Genomic DNA, 19,098 nt, shown 5'->3' on the forward strand with positions numbered 1-19,098 from the left:
AAAAAAAAAAAAAAAAAAAAAAAATTGAGATAATAAACACCGTACCAGTATGTAGAAAAGTCGTTAACAATGCTAACTAATCTTACAATTAGGATAAAATTTAGGGGTCAAAAATTAAAATTTGGAATTAATTGTGCAGAGGTGCTAAATTAGACCCACAGAGAAAAATGCATTATCAAGAAAGAGCAGATATAGGTGAAAAGAAAAAAATTTAGCCTAGATCTTGATAGATACCTATACTTAGAATGCAGGTAGAGCAGTGTTAGACAGACAAGGGAATTAGACAAGAGAAACAGCAGCCACGAAGGTCACTTTCTAATCTTTACATTAAAAAGTAGGCAAAAGTGAAAGAGTGATATATGAAGTGTATTTAAGGGCTGAAGGTCTCAATTGCAGAGCTTTGCTAGAACTTTTCAATCTACCTCAGGACCGTCATACTTAATCCTCCCATGTTTTGCTCTAAGAAAGAGGATGGAGCTATGCTTCACTAGATACAGCTTTGTACAATCCTTGTCAAAAATTACAATAAGAATTGTTTGATTGTTGCTGATTACTCTTTGATAACATCAAAACAAAGTTTCATAAACATAAGTGCTACAGCATGGAAGTAATAATGATAACAAACCAAGTCTCTGTGTCTGATTTAAAAACCAGTGGGACATCTGCTTGGCTGCTACCATAATTGGCTACCAGCCTGTTGTTTTGTTGTGCTGGAAGAGGGACTTTATGTCCTGTAGATATTACTTGTTCTTGGTCCAGGGGGACCCAAGTTTCCATTAGATTACAAGCTCTATGCACATAGCCAGATGTGTGCAAGACTCTTGCATAATTTCTGTAAATCATGCTTAGCTTTTTTCCTTTTAGTATTGGGTTTCTTTTAGTTTCCTTTGGTCTTTTCTCTGTGAGAATTAACTAGTATCTCCCTGGACTCACAGTGTCTACGATGTCACTTGGTGTGTTGTAATTCTCCCTGCCATACCCTTGTGAACGCCTCCTGTGGTAACCAAACTAAACAGATATACTGATGTTTCAATATCACTGTTCAATTGTGTTGACATTGGATTCAGTTCTATTCACTCATTCATTTATTTATTCTTTCATTCAGGAAATATCTTTTCAGCACCTGCTGTATACCAATCATGTAGCTAGATGTGTTCTGATTTGTTATCCAAAGCATGAATGTTCATGGTAGGGTATAGAATGATTTCTAGAATAGCTCTCATTTAGAGACTTCCTCAATTAATCTTATTCTCATTTCCTCGCGCACCATTATCACTAAACCTGTTGATATTACTTTCTAAATATGTCTTAAATCCATTGGTTGTTCTCCACTTTTTTCTGCATCCTTTTAGGCCATATGGCCATTGCAGTCAATCGTAATTGCCTTGCTGGTTTCTCCACATGAATTCTTATCTCTCTTCAATCCATTAACCATGCTGCTGTTGGAGACTTTTTCTTTTCAATGTCATTCAGATCCAATCGTGAATCTTCCCATATTAAAATATTTCAAAGGCTTCTTGTTGTTCCTGGGATAAATCCTTAGAAACTACTCTGATATCTGGCCCATCTCTAAACCTTCTGCATCATCTCTTATTTTCCCTTTTCTCTGTCATCCAGGGGCATTGGCCTTCTGCTTTCTGCTTTCAGTTATTTAAACCTACTGTGCTCTTAACTGTCCCTGGCAGGCTCATTTCAGTTGCTGCTCCCTTATCTTTGAATGCTTTCCTTAATTCTTTGCCAGTTAAAACTTACTCATTTTTAGATATTGTTTATTTAGCTCAATCTTGTATGTACATGTATATGGGAATGTATGTATACATATTTGCGTGTGTGTTTGTGTGTATATATATGTGTCTATGTATGTATGTATGTGTATATATTTGTGTGTGTATATATACAGATGTATATACACACATGTGCACACACACATGTATACATACACTCCCTTATACATATACATATAATATCCATACATATCCATATATTTACATATGTACATTATATATCCATATGCACACACATATATACAACATACATCTATGTATATGTGTATACATGTATGTAATAGATGTATGCATCTATTAGGAAAGCCTCTCTGATCTCTCAGTCTAGCTTTTCACATTGCAACTTTTTTCCCCTTCACTAAACAATTAATATACTTGAGAGTACAATTTTGACTCTTTACCATTTTTTCCCCAAAGGAGTAGCACAAAACGTATATATAAACAGAATTGCAATATAGCTTGCTTTTGAGTGAAAAATGATTAACTGATAACCCAACCATCTTAAAAGGGAAGAATGCTTCTTTGGGGCCATACTGTCTCTTGCAAATTCTTGACAAGGCTTTTATAATTAATGAAGATGACAATAGAATGGAGGAAATAAATAAGCATATTAATTTAGCAATAATTTTAGGCTTCAAAGATTTGAAACATTACTCCGTTAAATTATTTTAATAGCATATATTTCCATTGTTCTTCATTACGTTTGAAGACCAAACACAGAGTAAGCACTCTTCCCTAACGTCAGCTTTTTCAAACATACATAATGTTATTTTATTTTTAAATTGGCAGATAAAATTGTGCATATTTATTGTGTAAAATATTATGTGTTTTGAAGTATACATAGATTGCAGAATGACTAAATCTAGCTAATTAACATATAAATTATCTCACATAGTTATCATGTATGTGGTACACTTAAAATTCACTCTTAGCATTGTTTGAGAAAACAATATATATATTGAAGTCAGTTGTGAGCAGCAATAGCAATAAAAGCTTTACCTTAATCTGATGTTTAGAATAAGGACATTTCACATATGCTAGATTAGAGAAAAGCAAGTTAAGCTGAGAAGACTAATAGTAAACCTTTGTCATAGCTTTCCTGCAGAAAAATGCTCCTAACGAAGGATGTGTTTGGGAGAAACTGTTTATTCCATAAGAACAAACAAGCAAGCAAACAAAAAACCCTGGTAAGAAGAGTGCGCTAATAGAATCACTTACATATTAGCCCTCAAGTATCTTTCAGAGCCTGAATTTATAGTTTAGGCAAGCTAATAATGACACTAGGGCATTTTTTCAAATATGTTTTCCTAAACACAAGTTAGCAAGGTTAATGTGTAAGTATCTTGTTGAATAATACTCATTGTTTTTCAAGTGGGCAGAGGGGTTTATGCCAAAATTTCTCTAGAAGGCCACAAACTGTTCCTTCCCGGTTGCATTTCAGAGCCAGGGGTTCAAGGACAGTTCACTGTTAACTCTTACACAATGGACAGAAATATACAAGTAAGGGGCAAATCTTTGATTTAAAATTTTAATTTTTAAGCATCATATTATTAATTTTAAAAGTCCTAAACACACTCAGCATTACATATGCAAGGATGAAGTAAATGTCAGTAATAATACTTGAAGCACATTTGGATGATGGTGATGGAATAGTGAAGAAAATTATCTGGAAGAGGAATAGCACTCAGAAGACTTCAGAGAAACAGGACATGGGAAGTGCTGGATAGGAGTGAAAACATGAATCCTACTACTGCCTGTATATTGATGATGCTTTGCATATGTGCAGCTGAACTTAATTACTTGTTTTGCGAAAAAGATGTTCACACAGAAATGGGAAATTCTATGATACTGTCTTGTGAAGGACATTCTGTCAACAGCTGGAAGGAGCTGCTGTTAGCAACAGGATTGTTGGTTCAACTTTAATGGCTTAAAGTTAGGCCAGACAACCAACTGGAAAAAAAAAAAAAAAAAAAAAAAAAAAAAAAAAAAAAAAAAAAAAAAATCAACAAAAAAAACTCCTAAGTTTCAATTGACATTCTGTGGTGAAATATTCAGGTTTGAAGACACTTGGTGAAGAAAACTCTTAGGGATTCCCTAAATGGAGGGAGTCAATGGTCTTGTCTCAGTGATTTACCACAGAGCCATCAGGCTTTTTAGCACAATCCACCACAACGTTTCCCTCTCCCTCACCACCTATCCCTATAGCTCATGCCCAGCAGGGAGTAAACAGTTTAATGATAATGCATATGTGATTCGTGGAAAGGAAATACAGGATTTCCTATTTTTATGGGACATAATCCATATTTGAAGATAACAATACTTACAATGTCAGAGGCAGTCTATGATATTTACTGTGTTCATAGAAAATATGCATAGCTGTGTTCACTGAATTTTTAACATGGTTTCTTCTTTGATAAAATAATTTGTGTAAAAGTTCAAATAATAGAGAAAACTTTTACACACAGGAAACATTTTTTTCCTTAATTAAAAAGGTCACATTCTATAATATCTGGAGATATGTGACCCTACTTTTCATGTAAAGACCATCTGACCTAAAGGACCAATTCCTTGCCACCTGGTTGTCCCTCTCTATGTCACATATCAGACCTATGACTGGCTGAGAGGTGGCCATCAGGGCTGGCCTTCCAGGATCTGGAAGATCAAAGTCTGCTCATACAAACTGGCAAGGAGAACGTGAAATGCATAAATGCAAGAAATGAAAAATCTCCCTTGCTAGAGTGGTGGCTTATGGATCTTCTCTCTTTTTCCCGTGTGAAGGACATAATGCTTCTGGGAATGTCCTGGTGTCATAGCAATACTCTTTAGGGACCATTTCTGTGCTTTCTGTAACTTTGTTTAAGCAACAAAAAAGCAAAAAAGCTTTGAACTTGCTCAAAGGGTGGCTAATCTGATACAGACAAAGTGTAGATTAAAGTCATTTTTAGCCTGCAACTATGTTGGAGGATGGAAAAGAAAACTTGCTTTTGGGTCAAAATTGTGTGGGTTAGACTCTCAAATGAATCAGTTATTCACCATGTGTCCATTATCAAAACTTAGCCTTTTAGTTGCAGTTTCTTCTCTGGAAAGTGAGCCTAAAATGTTAATTTGAAAGCTTATTTTGGGATTAGAAAAGTAGAATTAATTAGATGGTATCTACATCGTAAAGCATCAGGCACATGAACAGTGCTCAATACATAGGACCTATTATTAAAATATGATGAAAATACTGGTTATGGTAATTTGACAAAACAACCTTTTTTGTGGATAGTGGTTACTACTTGATACAGAATAGTTTTATTTAAAGAGTGTATAATTTTCCTTTAACGTGATTCTGTAAAAGAAATTTTAATTGAAAATATGTAAATATCAGGAGAGCAATATGGCTTTTCCAGTTTCTCTGTTCACTTTGCTTTAGTATATAGAATTAGAGATTCTTAATATATAAATCCTAGAAAGTAATTTAGAAATCCTGTCATTGTATCTTCAGAGTAATAACTTTCATCACAGGGTCTGTTTGGGCTGAGAGTAGAGCTTTATTCATGTTTACCGGAAGTCCTAAGCAAAATATATTGTAAACCAAATACAATCTACAACCCTTCAAAAAGATTCAAAGAACAATAATTTAAACCAAAGAACTCTGGCAGTGCATGGCCCTCATTAATTGAGGCAAACAAAAAATGACCAAATGACTATTGAAAACATAGAGGAGAAAAAGTACTAAGAAAGTTTACAGGGACTCACCTACAAAAGTCACTGGAACAAAAATCTGTTTGTTGACTCAATAGTAATCAATATTCATTTTATGTTGTTTTATCCTTAAGACAGGAAAATCTGAGCCTTTCTCTTTACTATCAGAGCAAATGGCAATCATGAAGTGAAGCTAATTTATTATTGATTATTAATTACTTGAATTTCTATGTTTCATAAGTAGAGCAACCATCTTTTAAGGGGAATAACAGGTTCTATCAGGGAAAGGATTAAGAGTTTTATTTTCTTCAGCTGAGGCCCAAAAGGAGCGAGGTTTTTCAAGTCAACGTTCATTCCATTTTGCTCAGGTGTCAGGGATCTATATTTATCTTGTGTTAGGCATGCATCCGAAGTGCTGGAAGGCTCAGGATGTCAATGGTTTTCAGATGTCAGGGTAGCCTTAAGGATAGATGAAGGGTGAGAGCCTGTGCCTCATTTCTGAGTTCTCAGCTGCTATGTCGTGGAAATCCTGTTTACTTTCTGCATCTCCTCCTGCAAGACTCTGGAGCCAGTCTTGAGGTTCTACATCTGCGAAAGCAAGCTCTTCTAGAAGTTGGTGAGCAGAATGCTTTTTGTTTAGAAGTGTGGCTGTAAATGTTTTTGTAGTTGATGCACTATCATCTAGTAAGTAACTATTATTTTGGGCTCTCTAAAAGGCAATTATTATCTGATATAATAGTTTAGTCTGTGATGCTTCTTTTAACTTATTTGTAAGTTTTAACCAAATGGTTAAAGAAATTTGCTTTTTAACCCTTAAACCTTACATTTCCACAAGTCTCTAAATTCCAAAGGATGCTATGGATTTCAAGTTGCCTATTTCATGTATTTTACTTAGAAAACATCAGAAAACCCAAACTTCTCATGATTTCAAAAGTGTAATTTTACTTGAAACTTATTTTCCTTTAGATTTCTTGTTTCGGTTTTCTGATAGGTTTTTAAGAAGATTAATATTTTCAAAAGGATACTCTAAAAATCTGGCCAATTTGATTATCCTCTTCCAACCTGGAAAAGTTTGTATTTAAAATGAGACTAGAATTTGAATGACCTTCTTTCTTGGGACTCTGAAAATGTTTTTTGCCTTGCTGTCACAACTGACAAATATATTTAAGAAATAATCTAAAAGACCAATATTAATTTGACTCCTAGACAGAAGAAAAAACTATTTTTATACATAAAACTTACTAATCATTAGTGATCATAAAAATTTTCTTGAGTGTGGGTGCCGCATGTCTTATTTGTGGGGTAGGGGGAGATTTTGTTACCTAGCAAAATTTTTGTTATATGGTATGTTTCATAATATGACTACATAAGATCAGACAACACCGCCAAGAATGACAAAGTCGTTACTTATACAGAAAGTCAAGTTATGCATATTTTGAGACACAATTAAGGTTGATACAAAAAAAAAAAAAGCAATTCCTTCTGTTTCTCCATGCTATTCTACAAGCCCTGGAATGAATTAGATAGGTTTCTTTGCCTTTACAAAAAAGGTCACTTTCTTTTATTATTTGGGGAATGGTTGCTTGGTGCTAGACCGAATTCTGGGTAACCATTTAAGGCTAATACTTCCAAAGGGGTAAATTTCTTGTTCACACTCCTTGAGAGGACTCAACAATTCAGATGGGATCTCTGTCTCAAAGAGAAATTGGCAAGCTATCTTGTTTTCAGTTATAACTGACTAAATAATAAAAGTGGATTTGTGGGGCAATATATGAGACTCCTGTAATCCTGACAAGAAGAAAGGAAAAATATTTTCAAATGATGTACTGTGCAATTACTAATTATTTGGAATCTGACCCTTTTGTAAAGTATAATGACAACTGTGGAATTAACTGTTCTAAGAGTTCAAGAAAGCAAACACCTGAGGATAATAAAACAATTTTCACCTGGGAAAAAGATATGCTCTGGAACTCAAGAATTACTGTCAGGCAAAAAAAAAGGCGGGGGGGGGGTGGTTAAACTGCTGACAAATCATTGAAAAAAGACAGCTTAAGGTTGTAGAGTTGTAGAGTGGGATGATTAAATGGAAGGAAACGTTTCAGAGCAAAGAAATATAATATAAAGCTGTTGATGTAACTGTGGCTCATTTTGCTTTTCACCACAAATTACTGATTAAGATGACTAAGGAATTTAATCTGATATGCTTAGTATTTACAAACTAATAAAGCTTCAGGTTAAATTATTTGAAAAAAATCCCAATTTTGAAATAAAGAAATGCTATAAAATAAGTGAAAAGGAAAATGTATTTGTCTGATGTTTATGATTTTCCTAAAGATTGCAATTCAGATAAAAATTGTGAAGTACATCACTTTATTGCATTCTGTGAGGAGCAAGTGGAGGTACTGAAGAGGGTGGGAATGAGGTTGGGTTTCCATATCATGTGACTAGAATCCTCAGTTATGTCTAATCCACAGTGGTTCAATCACAAACAATACATGCTCATCAGGAAAAGAAAATGATCTCAAATGTAAGTGTGCAAGGAATAGAAAAATAATATAGTCCAGTAAATAGTTTTAGTGTTGTATGTAGAAGTACAGTAATTGGCTAAGCCACTGGAAACTTTCTTTCTTTGTTTGTTTTTTAACAAAGTATGCCGTTGGTTCCACAATAAGCTTTCAAGTCATTTCTTTATGGAAAGGGTAAAGTGAATTCTGATTTGTATCTTCTGACAAACCATGTGGAGAAGAAGTAACACTTTTAGATACGTGCTTGTTGGTACCCTGTTAAATAGCTAAAGATGTTTTGAAATATACCCAGAGACCTTTGTCACACAAACTATCGTACAAAGAAGGAAATGACAGAAAATTGGCAAGCATTAGAGGGGACATAGAAGACAGCTTGGCTCATTCACCAAGGACTCCGGACTGTGCTCAAATGGAAAAGCATTGTTTGCCCTTCAGTGCTTGTGATGTTTAAAGGTGAAATGAGGATAGTTTTTAAAAATAAATTATTATTAGTTTCATCTCTTCATTAATGTTGTTCCTTCTCATTAAGTCTTATAAATATTACTTTTCTCATTTTAATTTTTAGAAAATAAAAAAAAGTCATGTCTTATTTTACGACCATGACTTAATAAGAACACTTCAGTCTAACTGAAATTCATTTGGAGGTTCCTTTGGTCCCATGTTGAAACTTCATTGTAACTTTATTTAAAATGTAGCAAATGCCACTGCAAGATCTACTTCTTGTATCTCATTCCGGTAAGTTTTAGAAATGAAGTAATAAACATTAGTGTGTTCAATACAATGGTCTCATAAAATAGAACCCAAAGCATACTGTCTTTTATAGAAGATATAAAATTTTAAGTAAACTGGATATCTACTTTAAGACTGAGCCCTAAAACATGAAATACCTATTTTGGTTGAATACATGATGGAGTTGCTATCTTTCAAATACCTTTATTCATTGACATACTCTTTCAAAAATATTTAATGAACACCTACACTGCTTTAGGAAATGCTATTAGAAATAATGTTGTGCTGAACATTTATATGAATCTAGGATCATTTTACAGGCGGTTTTCTGAACCTTGTTCATATAGAATGAAATTTTGATGAAGGTTAACAAACAAAACTGTTAGTAAATGGTGAAAGCATATTCATCATTTTATGGACACTTTTCCCCATGACCCCACAACAACAGCTCCCTTAAAGTGTTATCAGTCTCTGGGGGGAAAAATAGACCAAACGAGTGACAGTTATATTTCCAGAAGGACTAGAAGGAAGATACTGGCAGAGTTGTTTCCATTGCTTACTCTAAGCTTCTCGTTATTGCATCATTTACTCTTAAAATGCTAAGTAACTTCACACAACTTAGGAAGCCTCTCCAGAATAAAATAACTGTAGTCTGGATTCTAAGCTTTAGGATTGATAACTTCCTACATTATTTCTTCTTGAACTATTTCATCTGAAATGGGGAATAAATAGTATTCTTGATTTTATCTTGGTCTCTTGGGGAGACTTTTAATTTCTATTAGCCCTATCCTTTTAAGAGCTGCTTGGTCAATAGGTACATCTAAGCAGATGCCATAGACAAGGAATTACAGAGCAGAAAGGTATGAGCTGTGATAAGCTTAATATGCAGGGATAAGAGCATTCCTTACAGACCTTTGCTATTGCCTAGAGTTGGAGCACCTTGCTTGCATATAAACACCATAAAGGTAATGGAGTTATTCCATTTGTAACTACTTGTATTAATAACAGCAATGCCTCCGTTTCTGACTCATACATAATAATAACTCAGATTTTATTCATTTATTTAAATTATTGTCTAACTATTTCCTAAATCAAAATATTCATCTTCTTCTAAGGACTATGACTAAAATTTTAAGAATTTTGCATTATGGAAATAACTTAGATACATTTGTTTCTTATGTTTAGCACTTTTTCTAAAAATATCCAAATTGACGTAGCTCTCTACTATAACGTAATACATACAGCTGTGCAACTTTTTTTTGTATTAAATTCTCAGGTAGGTAGTTTAATGGAATGTTACTACTGCTGTTCTTCCCAGCATGTCTGTGGGTTTGTTTATTTTTATAATATAAGACAGATCCTCTACTCATAAAATGAATTATGGGATTTAACAGAGAAATATTCTATAATTTATAAGACACTATATAAACTCACAGATGCTGAGAATGTCTCAGTAAATCGTTTATGAAGCTCATTCATTTCACCTAATGCCTCTCACTGATGTCCTAGTCCTTTCCCCAGTCTGCATGCGAAACTTAGATGTGCTTGCTACTGTGTACAGTCTCTTAGATCTCTTTGCTGTCTGTACTGAGTTTTGGATGAAGCCAGAGAGAAACATTTAGCTCAGTCAGTTTCACTCTGGGCCCAAGGGTCGTCTTGGAGATTTGCTAATCTTTCCTCCAGGAAAGGGCTGTGATTTCTCCACCTTTCACTTCTTGAACAACCACAGCATGCACAGTACTGTTCTTTGCTAGCCTAGTCACATATCCCCTCAAAACCCTCTCTGACGTTTGGGGATGGTGGCTAGCTGGTGGTAAAAGTACAGGCATCACCCATTTTCTTTCTCCATCCCTTAGTTCCTTTCTGACCTAGACAGCTGCTTGAAAGTTCCTTCCCCTTCAGTCTTCCAATCTTTGTGTATTGTATCCTTGTACTGCAGCCCTGTTATAATCATTCAACAAAATTCTGTATGGTTTACCAGATGAAGTTGGGAAATACAGGATTAAGCAAAGGGAAAAATAAATTCTAGAATTAAGAGGCAAACAGGAAGCTTACTGTAATTCCTCCCATTATCTTCTCCACCCCATTAATATTCCTCTTGAGTATTAAAGGTAGCATTTTGTTCTCTCAACTCTCCCATGCAAAACTTCTGTACATAGTAACAGCAAGAGAGTTTCTGAAGCTGAAATCCTGTAGAATAAATAAAAAGCAACTGAAACAATCTGAGTGGTATTTTGAAAAAAAGAAGAAAAAGAAAAGCACTTAATTATTTACCATGGCAAAGCAACAGCTATGAAGCTTGCCTTTTCTTTTTTTCTGAGGCTTAGGGCTGGACGTCAACTTTCAGCTGCTCTCCCAATGTTTACATTTTTTTCATAGCAAAAGCTACAAACAGAAGTGGGGATAGTTCTTAGCACACTCTAAAACTAAGACCTACTGATTTTTTTACAAGTAAGGATGTGGAGGCTTGTAGAAGTTAGTGACCTTTTATGCCCTTGTCTAGCCATATTGCTTTCTTCAGTTTCCATTTCTGCAGATTTTCTAGGCTCCCATTCCCCATCCCCCACTTGCTAAGTGATATCAATTTTCATGACTTCACCTATAATCTGTATGTTGAGGAGACCCCAATCTACATCTTATGGCTCCAATCACTCTTCTCAACTTCAGACCCATATATCTCCATGCCAGTAGGTCAGGTTCTCAAGTTGAAAGTATCTAAACTCTTTTTGTTGTTGTTGTTGTTGTTGAGACGGAGTCTCGCTCTGTCACCCAGGCTGGAGTGTGGTGGTGCGATTTAGGCTCACTGCAACCTCCTTCTCCCAGGTTCAAGAGATTCTGCCTCAGCCTCCCGAGTGCTGGGACTACAGGCGCCCGCTGCCAACCCAGCTAACTTTTTTGTATTTTCAGTAGAGACGGGGTTTCACTGTGTTAGCTCGGATGGTCTCCATCTCCTGATGTGATCCGCCTGCCTCAGCCTCTCAATGTGCTGAGTTTACAGGCCTGAGCCATATAACCTTGTTAATGTGTTCTGATTCAAGATGTACATTTTTATGTTCAAAATTAAATTATAATCCCCAAGTGAGTATCTTTTACTAGGCTTGAATTTATCCCAGCCTTCAATAATATATATGCATATAACATATCCCCTGCAAATTATTTTAAAATAAAATGGTTAAATTTTAATAGCTATTTATTACCTACGTAGTACCTGCAAAGCACTCTAAAAATAATTATGCAAAGTGCCTAGTATTTAATGAGAAGTAAATTATTGCCTGAGGCGTACTCTCTACTGTTAGACTGCGTATGTTTGAAACTTAGATCTCTAACTCCCCAGCTCTGTGACCTCGGACAAGTTAGTAAACTTCTTTGTACCTCTGCTTGCCTATCTGTAACACATGGATAATAAACATACCTACCTCATAGGGTAACTGTCCAAGATAAGCAACTTAATGCATACAAAATACTCATAAAAGTGTCTTGCATATTGTAAATGCCATAGAAGGGTTAAATATTATTTAAGTTTTACAATAATTTTAAAATAGATAGTGTTATCTCCATTTTACAAATGAGTAAACAGACTTGGAGAGATTTAGAATTTGGCTCAGGATCTTGCAGCCAGTTAGTGAAAATGCCAATATTAAACCCTGATAGGACTAACCCCACCCCACCCCACCCCTAAACCTGGTCCTGTATTTCCCCTCCAGTACCTCCTTTTGTCTTGTTACTCAGGCGTAAAACCTGAGACTTACAATTTTTCCTCTCTACCTAGCTAATTAGTCACCAAGCCTTAGCTATTCATGCTACCTTCTAAATATCTTCCATATCCACTAAATATTTCTGAAATATTTCCCATGTTTCCTACCCCCACCCACATAGCTGCTTTTTAAGTCCAACTACATAATTTCCTTTCTAGATTATTTTGATAGGCTTCCTCTGGCCTTCCCTCCAATCCATTCTCCATGCTGATGCCAAGGTCATCTCCTAAACCCAAATTTTATCATGTACTACTTCCCTAAAAATCCTTGAGTAGTCCTATGTTGCTTTCAAGATAAACCCCCAAGAGAATGAATTCCAGGTAATCAAGGCACACATATAATATAAAGTTTGGTATATTATGTGTTAAATTACGGCATCATGTTTGTGTTCATTTGTGGCCACTTTTCTGCTGTTTTGTCTTGTTCTTCCAAAACTCATACACTGTACCGAAGCCTTACTGAAATTTGTTTTTCCAGTTGTATGTTTATTATTTTGTATGTTTTTTTATGTATCTCTATTTGGGGAAATGCCTATGATCCACTCTACCTTCTCCCACTCCGTACCCGGATCTTTATATGCAGTCCCGGCATAAGGAACCACTTCCTCCACCACTGTCCTTTAACACCTTCTCTCCCTCACCATCCACTCTGCCCACCTGAGTATAGGTATCACAGCCTGTTAGAATTGTCTGTTTATGAATCTGCCTTCCTAGACCTGCTGAGAGCTACTTGAGGGGGGTGTCAGGTTTTTGTTTTGTTGATTCCCACGTTTTCTCCAATCAATCAGAAGTCCAAACTAAAAATACTTTAGGAATGTATTTAAGTTTACTCTTGCAAGGGCTACTGATTAATCAATTGCCAATGTAATTGGAGGGAATAAAAGCATATATAAATAAAACAAAGCTGATGATTCAAACTATGATAGCAGAATAATTTCACATGTAATCTGAAGAGTTCAACAAGAGCTTGTTAGGAGATGTAATACAGCATTAGAGTCAGAAAAAATAGTCGCAAAAAGCTTGAGTTAGTATTTGCCTGTCTTCTGGCTTGTGATCTGTTGGTGAGGGGAGCCAGATCAGAATTTGGTTCAGGTTACAAGTATAATCACCCAGCAGGTGCTTGCTATGTAGGCAAAGGGTTGAGGGCAAGATAAGATTAGCAAAGGACGTGCACTGTGAGGGGTGAGCCAAGCTCTGGGTCTGATCTAGGTTTAAATCCTTCCTTGGAAAACAAGGACTGGCAAGTGAATACTGCAAACTGAAGAGTGAGAAGTATTATCCAAAAGCACACAGCTCACTTTTAACAGCTAATTAAATGAGACTAGATTTATCACAGTAGTTCTCAAAAATTGGTGCATGAAAACGATAAAAAAATGTTTAACTTGGTATTTACAATGCCTTTTTAAAAATTGTTACTATATTGTCATTGTAATTATCATTATCATTATCCTTATTGTTTCCCTGAATCTATATTTGCGCTCTAAATGTCCCACCTCAGACTACCTAAGATTTTTAATCCCTTCTAGGAAGTTATTTAAAATCCACCTACAATTATTTTGGTAGCCATTTACGGAGAGGGTAATTTAGCTTCCTAATATTATGCTATTTTTATGTCATCTTTTATAAATACAAGAATAGTATATCTTCAGTGTAGTCACTCAGGCTTCTTTAGTGAAGTTTTAGTGCAACAGACTTAGAATTTTCCTCTATCTTCTTTTGAACAGATTTTGAACAGTTATTTTATTTATTTATTTATTTTTTTGAGACAAAATCTTGCTCTGTCACCCAGGCTGGAGTGCAGTGGCTTGATCTTGGCTCACTGCAGCCTCTGCCTCCTGGATTCAAGCGATTCTCCTGCCTCAGCCTGCCGAGTAGCTGGGACTACAGGTGCCCGCCACCACACCCGGCTAATTTTTTGGATTTTTAGTAGAGACAGGGTTTCACCGTGTTAGCCAGGCTGGTCTCTATCTCCTGAACTCGTGATCCACCTGCCTCGGCCTCCTAAAGTGCTGGGATTACAGGCCTGAGCCATGGCACCCGGCAAGATTTTTTTATTATTTAGAGACAGGGTCTAGCTCTGTCAGTCAGGCTGGAGTGCAGTGGCACAGTCATAGCTCATTGTAATCTCAAACTCCTGGCTTCAAGTAATCTTACCCCCATCAGCCTCCCAAGAAGCTGGTACTACAGGTACACACCACCATGCCCAGCTAATTTTTGTGGTTGTTTCTTTTTGTAGAGGCAGGGTCTCTCTATGTTGCCCAGGCTGGTCTCAAACTAATGGCCTCAAGCAGTCCTCCCCACTGGGCCCCGCAATCCACTGGGATTTTAGGCACGAGCCACTGCGCCCTGCCTTGAACAGAATTATAATAAAGCTCTTGGGTGTTTCATGGCCTTTCAGTGGATGCTCTGCCCCTGTATTCTGACCTGGCCACGTTTCTTGTCTCAGCCTGCTTCTTTCTCCTATGCATGACACAGAAGCTCTAACCTCAAAATTGTTGTCCCATGTCATTTTGCACATCCATAATAATCTCTCCTGTTTCTCCTCACTCAAGCATCTTCTAATTTTTCTTCTTTGAGTTTCTCTTTAGTCATCTTGAAAATTCTGAGAGATGGTGCTAGCATATACATCAGAGCTTCCTGATAGCACTGGAGTTAGGAGCCAAGTTTCTTAGGTGCTTTATTACTGCCAATGTCCTTTCTTTAACCAAAGAACAACAGGAACACACCTGTAGTGAGACAAGTTCATTACTCATTGCAAAGAGAGAGAAGTGTACCATAGGGAACTGACAGTGACCCAGTAAGAACATGTTAGGAAAAATCTATTCTAGAGTTTGGACTTTGGTTGGTTGACTGGGGAGGGTTGAGGGGTGATACTGAAGGAAATAGAGGTTTGCTCTGAATTGGATGTTGTCAGGAGGCAGGATAATTTTATGATTGGTTGCCTTAATCTTATTTAGGACAAGGGAAGACTAGACTGAAGCTAAAGCTGTAATTGATAAAGAAGAAGAGTCACTCATAGTAAGTGGGAAGGGAATGTGTAGTATCTGCGGCTTGGACAGTGTTCATAATCATTCTGGGTTCAGACATAAAAGGGTCTCATTTTGTCTTGACTCATCATGATCACAGAATGGTTTTATCTAAAGTAAATGTTCTGTGAATTGTTTGTGTTCAGCAGAACAAATACCAAGGCCAACCAGTGAGTGCTGGACCTGTGTCCAGAAACAGCAAGGCCTAACTAATAATACCAGGCCAGCTCCTGGATGATGGGCTATTTTCTCTTCACATTACAAAGTTCTTTGCTACTTCAGTAATTAAATGTGCACACTTAGAATCCAATTTCTACTACTTTTGACTGTTGAAATAAGATTCTTTTGAATTTCCTTCTTAAGCTCTATAATATATGCTCAATATATGGAGTACTTTAGTACAAAATCTCATTCCTGTTACGCTAGCAACCTGAAAGACCAAGAGATCAGTCTGTGTATAAAAATGATAATTGTGCACAAATTGTTTGGGGGAATTGATTCTTTTCTTTGCACATATACCATAAAACTAATTTGTTATATAAATGAAAAAAAATATGCCATGGGCACATATAAAATACAATAGAATGAAATTTTAATTACTCAAAGCTTCTTATGAAGAAATTAAGGGATCTTTCTACTTACTATATAGATGAATAACATGCTAATCAGATCGTAGAATCCTGCAGTTGGGAATTATCTTAAAACGTATTTCTGAAAATATGCACCTCTGTGGAATTCATATAAATGTGGTTAAATACATATGCTCAACTTTCTATTTAGATATTCCAGATGCCACCTGAAATAGAAGAGATAATCTGACTTTTTCTATTATACAACCATAGACTTTCTTTTGTCATTTTTATTTCTTTAATTTTCCACATTGACAGATATAATTGTATGTATTCACTGTGTCTTAAATGTATAAACATTGTGGAATGGACTCAGTCTAGCCACTTAACATGTGTGTTATATCACATAGCTATTATTTTTGTGGTGAGAACACTTTACATCCACTAAGCATTTTTTTAAGAATTCAGACTTTCATCATAAGCTTTGCTTAAATAAAAAAAAAAATCTAGTAAGTGATTCAAGTCTGTGATTGAATAATATTCCATATGTTTAGGTAGTATATGGATTGAAAATGAATAGAAATATTGACAAATATCCCATGGTAATAATCTACTTTGTAACTTCTCATGAATCTGTACAGGAAGTAGTGGTAGAGAGACGAGGAGAGATAAGGCTATAAATTAACTTGATTCCATAAGTCACATAAAGAAAAAGCATCTTTTCTTTATGGTAATGTAATAGTTAAAACATTTGTTATATTCATATGTGTACTACTTTATTTACATTATACATATATGTGTTTTAAACATGAGCTGCATGATAAATTCAAAGTTTCAGTGCCATATGTAAAATTAAGTTTCTCTATTCTTTTTTTTGCAGGGAGGTGGGGGTCGGTCTTAAAATATGATGAAGGCAATACAAGAGAAATAGTGTGTTTTAACCTCTGCTGTATTTATCATAGTATCTTGTTAATAAGCTACTTCGATTCTATTTTACAGAGTTTGTTCCTTCAGTTACTCTTGAAGATATCATCTAAACCAAGAAAGATGTCATTTTTCACTTCCTCCTTAAGGTCTATCCTTTCACAAGATCCTGCTTCATCTTTCCTATTTTGGAATAAAACATGTAGCTCTGTTTTATGTGAGCCAGAAATAATTTACTGAACAGGAAACTAGTTAAGAAGTAAAATCCCAGTTAAAATTTTAACTTTTAATGAGACAAAGAGGCATGAATCTTTTATAGATGAGAGATGCTTGTCATGGGCCTAAGAGAGGGGGTTTATTTAAGTCTAGTCAGCACTTTTGATTCTTAAATTTGAATAGTTCAAAAGTTAAATTAGAGTAGGACCCTGATAACCGAGTTGACTCCTTGTTAACATTAATAAAAGGTAAATACTATCAATAAATATAAAATATCTACTAGTTACTTGGGAAGTTAAGATAGTACTTTTGGTATCTATTTTATGCAGAACCAAATGCATATAATTAGCTAATATGCTTTTGGATGTCTATACTCTGTAATATTACTGTCTGAAAAGTTGTTACAGATAAACATTTATTATTTTTCTGAAAGTCAAAGAGATATTTTGTATGCCCGGTTTAGCTGCAGTTATCTATTTGAAATGAAAATAAAAGAGCATTAATGCCAATCAGCTTTCTTACTAGAAATATTCCTATACTTGATGTTTTTCCACAAACTCTTAACACATCACAGATATTTTTAAACTACTTATATAAATTATACCAGAATAAAATGGGCATCATTCTCTTTTTTGTTTATATCGAATCCTTGTTTCTGCAGAGCACATCCGTGTTGTGGAGAAAAAATGGTGATTGTTTTAATTGCAAAACTACCCAGATTATTTCTTGGAGAGCCTCCTTGTTTTCCACTGGGTTTAGACAGGCTCTCTTTCACTCTTTGTCCTACATTTTTAGACCATCATAATGTATTTACATTTTATACACCCAGTGGCCAACAAGAGAATCTATACATATGTTCACTAAAAAGCAGGTTCATACAATTAGTTTATTCATTCCTTCTTCCTGATTAGGTTCTTCTTTACTTAAGTCTAGTTCCTGACTCCAGAATAAAAATGAAATTATCAATGTCTCTTGTTCATCAGCCTATGGTTTTTTTGCAGGGGAGCCCTCTGTGTCTTAATCTTTGCTGCTGCTGCTTCGCAGCTCCATCTTTCCCTCAAATTCCCCACCATGACACTGAAGTACTTCCCTGATTCTGCCCTTCCTTGGAAACCAAATCTGCATTCTTGACCCCAATTCCAATACACCAGTTTATAATGTGAAGTGAGAAATTGCGAAATTAAATATTTCCTGATATCAGTTGAAAACTGTGGGTGCCCTTGTTATTTGCTCTGCTACTCGTTAGCTTTTTATACTGGATTTGTCACTCCAACTAATGCCAATATAAAAGAAATGCTAAGTTCTTTGTTCCTTTGACCTTTAGTGTTTTTTTCCCCTCTGCTTGCGTAGGGATATATCCAATTTTCATTACTTCTCTTCTATCTACCCCTGCTGTTACGTTCCAGAATGCCGTCAAGATGAAAGCTAACCAAAAGTATTTCTCCTACTTGTGATAATGACTCTTAGGGCTTGCTTTTCAATTTTACAGCCCTCTTTGCCATGGCTGCCACTATAAATTGTAAGCACGTTCCCCGTTAATCCAAACTTTGCCTAGAATGAGATCACATTCCCTTCATTAGGCTGAATACAAGTTTAGTTCAGGGTCTTGTGTGTTTCCAGCATTCATTCATTAGTCATCTAACTGAATTTCTCAACCCAATTTATTGCTTTTCATGTGACCTTTTAAAAGTACAAACTCGTATCCTGTCACTCCCTCAACTTATAATTACTTAATTGTTCTATTCCACTTACAGAATAAAGTTCAAGCTCCTTAGAATATCATGCAGGGGGCTTCAAGGTCTGGTATCCACCCATCTTCCTCACGTTTTGCCACTTCCCTGAAAACAGTTTTTGTACTTTTGCAAGCATATCACTTCCTTTTTG

General features: G+C 35.7%; 1 protein-coding gene and 1 long non-coding RNA gene across 9 annotated transcripts in view; one reads left to right on the forward strand and one right to left on the reverse strand.

Annotated features, from left to right (window-relative positions):
• Positions 1–19,098, reverse strand: part of LOC108534869 (uncharacterized) — a 109,324-nt gene that overhangs the window by 40,158 nt on the left and 50,068 nt on the right. For 5 of the 6 annotated variants that reach the window (XR_001887053.1, XR_001887051.1, XR_001887049.1 and 2 more), the window contains 3 exons: positions 16,148–16,301; positions 14,965–15,205; positions 10,781–10,915 (listed from right to left, as the gene is read on the reverse strand). This is a non-coding gene — a long non-coding RNA (uncharacterized LOC108534869). Of the gene's footprint in view, positions 1–10,780; positions 10,916–14,903; positions 15,206–16,147; positions 16,302–19,098 lie in introns of all 6 variants that reach the window. The other variant, XR_001887050.1, reaches the window with a different exon arrangement.
• CD36 (CD36 molecule (CD36 blood group)) overlaps positions 5,866–19,098 on the forward strand; it is an 80,979-nt gene continuing 67,746 nt past the window's right edge. Inside the window, exon 1 of one of the 3 annotated variants that reach the window (XM_017880424.1) lies at positions 5,866–6,087. The gene's annotated coding sequence lies outside the window, so the exon portion shown is untranslated. Of the gene's footprint in view, positions 6,156–19,098 lie in introns of all 3 variants that reach the window. The other 2 variants (XM_017880425.1, XM_017880431.1) reach the window with 2 other exon arrangements.

Source organism: Rhinopithecus bieti, unplaced genomic scaffold (genome assembly GCF_001698545.2).
Source record: "Rhinopithecus bieti isolate Rb0 unplaced genomic scaffold, ASM169854v2 scaffold_11291, whole genome shotgun sequence".
Lineage (NCBI taxonomy): Eukaryota > Metazoa > Chordata > Mammalia > Primates > Cercopithecidae > Rhinopithecus > Rhinopithecus bieti.